We start from the raw sequence: 3358 nt of genomic DNA, 5'->3' as shown, positions 1-3358 counted from the left end.
AATGGGTGCAAATGGCATCTCTATCTAGTGAAAGACTCCATTCCCATTCTTTTTTTGGGGGGGGGGGAATTGTAATTTTTTTATTGGAAAACAAATATACAACTTGGAATGGATTTGAGGCAAATTGTGCCATAAGCAGATTTTCTTTAAGTGGCTAAACAAAGTTTAAAAAGCAAGTAACAATAAAAGAAAATGTTTCTGGTACAATACCAGCAGCACAAAAAAAAAAAAAAAATAGTGTCCGAGTACCTGGATAAAACACCCATTCTGTAATAGTGCAACTTTTAAGTACATATTGTTGACTGTCCACAGTCCACGCAGAGTTACAACTCCACACTTCAACAACATGCTGACAGTTCCTAAAAGCTACTTAAAAAAAGGCATAACTCAGATGTTCCTTCATTTGACCAACTCCATCTAAGTTTAGATGTGCAGAAGGGCTTAGATATATCCAGAGTAAGCCACATGCAACATGTTACTTGATCAATTTTCTAAAATCAGGTTTAAGGACAATGACAGTAAGATAAGGGAAGAAAACATGGAGGAATGAAATCCTAATTACTATACATGCATATTTTTTGACAATAGGGGGGAACCTTTTACAGATAAGTTACAAACAAAGAAAAGACAAATAAACAATTTTGTACAAGAAATTTAACACAATCTGTACAGTGTCTTCACTTTGCTGTCATCATTTGTACAAACTCTTCATAGTTTACCTGACCGTCCCCGTCAATGTCTGCTTCTCTGATCATTTCATCAACCTCTTCATCTGTTAACTTCTCTCCAAGGTTTGTCATCACATGGCAAAGCTCTGCTGCACTAACATAGCCATTGCCATCCTTATCAAACACACGGAATGCTTCTCTAATTTCTTCTTCACTGTCTGTGTCTTTCATTTTTCTTGCCATCATTGTCAGAAATTCAGGGAAGTCAATTGTGCCATTACCATCCGCATCTACTTCATTGATCATGTCCTGCAGCTCTGCCTCTGTGGGATTCTGCCCCAGAGACCTCATCACTGTCCCCAGCTCCTTTGTTGTTATTGTCCCATCCCCATCCTTGTCAAATAGTGAGAAAGCTTCTTTGAACTCTGCAATTTGCTCTTCAGTCAGTTGGTCAGCCATGCTGCAAGGGCTACGGGTTTTCAAGACGCAACCAGAGAACCACTCAACTCGCTCGCTCCCCTCGGACTTCCATTCCCATTCTTGAACTCCCGTGGAGTATTTACTGGTACAGACCACATCGAGTCATACAACATATCCACCTAACTAACAAGCAAGGAAATCACATTTGGCTCTCTGAGCATAAGGAAATTAAACTGAAAATCAGTAATAGAGAAATATAATTGGAAAAACCCCAAATTGTTAACAGACTTATAACATGTGGGTCAAAGACGCATCAAGGGACATTAATCCATTTTGAAATGTGCAAAAAAAAGATAATGATACGTGTGGCATGGAACAAAAGCAGTGTTTATGGAGAGTTTTTATTACATCATAGAAAACACAGAAGTTTTGAAGTCCACAATTCATCCTTTGTGCTTTGGAAGGAACAGAAAAGCAAGCCAAGCCTAAATAAGGAAGTGGAAGATGATAATAGAAATAAGTCAGTTAGTGAAAATAGAGAAACACCGAAAAGAACAAATGAAAAAGTGGTTCTTTAGGTAGATAAATAAAAGTGAAGAACTTCTAGTTGGGGTAAAGAGGCAGGGAGAGAGAGAGGGGGAAGGGAGGAAGAGGAGGGAGGGAGGAAGCAAGGGGAAGGGGGAGGGAGAGAGGAATGGAGGGAGAGGGAGGGGGAGAAAGAGGTAGGGAGGGATGGATGGAGGGGGAGGGATGAAGGGAGAGGGGGAGGGGAGGGAGGGAGAGAGAAAAGGGAAATATTACAAATGAAAAATGTTTGGTAACATATTACACAGATAGCATCTGTGGTTTGACACTTTGTAAACCAAGGACATATATTATTTATAGTTCTGGATGAGAACATCCAGTAACACAGTGCTGGCATCCATGAGGGCCTTCTTTCTGCATTGAAACAAACATTTCAAGGTGTCTGTTCTCCCCAACCCAATCTATAAATTCAATGAAATATCATTACAAATACCAACAGATCATCTTGTGGATACTGACAACCTGAGTCTGAAGATTACCTGGAAAAGCAAAAACTGAAAACAGCAGACTCTAATACCAGAGTGGGGGGCAGATATTAGTGGCTTTTCACACCCCAACTTCAAGACTAATAGACCTTCAGTCATCAAAATAGTATATTTTTGGTGAAGGAAGAGATCAATGGGCCAGAACTCAGAAGCAGGCCCCTATAAATAGAATCAACCAATCTTTGACGAAGAAGATACTAGATGAGGGAAACCATATTTTCTACCGATGATAGGAGAATAGCAAGGCATACATACAGTGCTTACGCCTGCAGAAAAACTAGTTCAAAACACATCCCAGACCCTAAATGTAAAGTACACAGTTGTGGCACTCCCGGATGATAACGTAAAGCAATTATGTTAGAGGGCTGGAGGCTTCTCTGGGTCACACTGCATAAAGAAGAATGATCTTTGGTGATGCATTAAATCCAGGGTGTCCCACCCATGGGCCAAGGATTTTGGCAACATAACTGGTACAGTAGCAGCATCTACAAAGCCCCTGCCGGACAGTCACATAAGCAAGTTGCAACAACTTTTTTTTCAAAGAAAATGTATAATGCTTCGAGTACATTTGTGCTTTTTGTATACGTCTGCATCTATAGCTGTTTGCATCCACAGATAGCCCAGGGGCTCAGGTTGGATATGCCTTAGTGATTTCTATCAGAAACAGGATCAGTAAGATGATCCTTGAAGTAAAAATTGATCATCTAGACTTTGTTACATTGAAAATTACTCTGAAGAATACAAACTCCCAACTGGGAGAAAACATCTGTAAAAGGCACATTTAATAAAAGATTATTGTTACATTTTCAGTATTTACTCCACTTTTAAAAAATATTTATTTATTTATTTATTTATTTAATGAACGTGTATGAGTACACTGTTGCTTTCTTCAGAATACACAGAAGATGGCATCAATTCCCATTACAGGTGGTTGTGAGCTACCATGTAGTTGCTGGGAATTGAACTCAGGACCTCTAAAGGAACAGCCAGTACTCTTAACCGCCCCCACCTTTACCCCAGATTGTCCCCCTCTGTTATCTCACATTACCTCACATGACCCATATTCTATGATCTCTGACTGAATCTTTTTCTTGAGTTGCAAGAGCATAGACTTCCATATAGTGTTTTCATATACCCCTCAGTTTAGTTAACCCTTCTCTACCTCCACTTTTATCCCTGGCCCTTCCCATGTTGACTCTT

The 3358-nt window shown here is 39.8% G+C and overlaps 1 pseudogene; it reads right to left on the bottom strand.

The window, feature by feature from the left end:
* Positions 1 to 593: 593 nt before the first annotated feature.
* On the bottom strand, positions 594 to 1189 carry LOC117715216 (calmodulin-1 pseudogene; annotated as a pseudogene).
* Between the last annotated feature and the right edge of the window lie 2169 nt (positions 1190 to 3358).

Source organism: Arvicanthis niloticus, chromosome 9 (assembly GCF_011762505.2).
Source record: "Arvicanthis niloticus isolate mArvNil1 chromosome 9, mArvNil1.pat.X, whole genome shotgun sequence".
In the NCBI taxonomy this organism is placed as follows: domain Eukaryota; kingdom Metazoa; phylum Chordata; class Mammalia; order Rodentia; family Muridae; genus Arvicanthis; species Arvicanthis niloticus.
The sequence above is the reverse complement of the archived record's forward strand: the minus strand, read 5'-3'. Positions and strand labels throughout refer to the sequence as shown.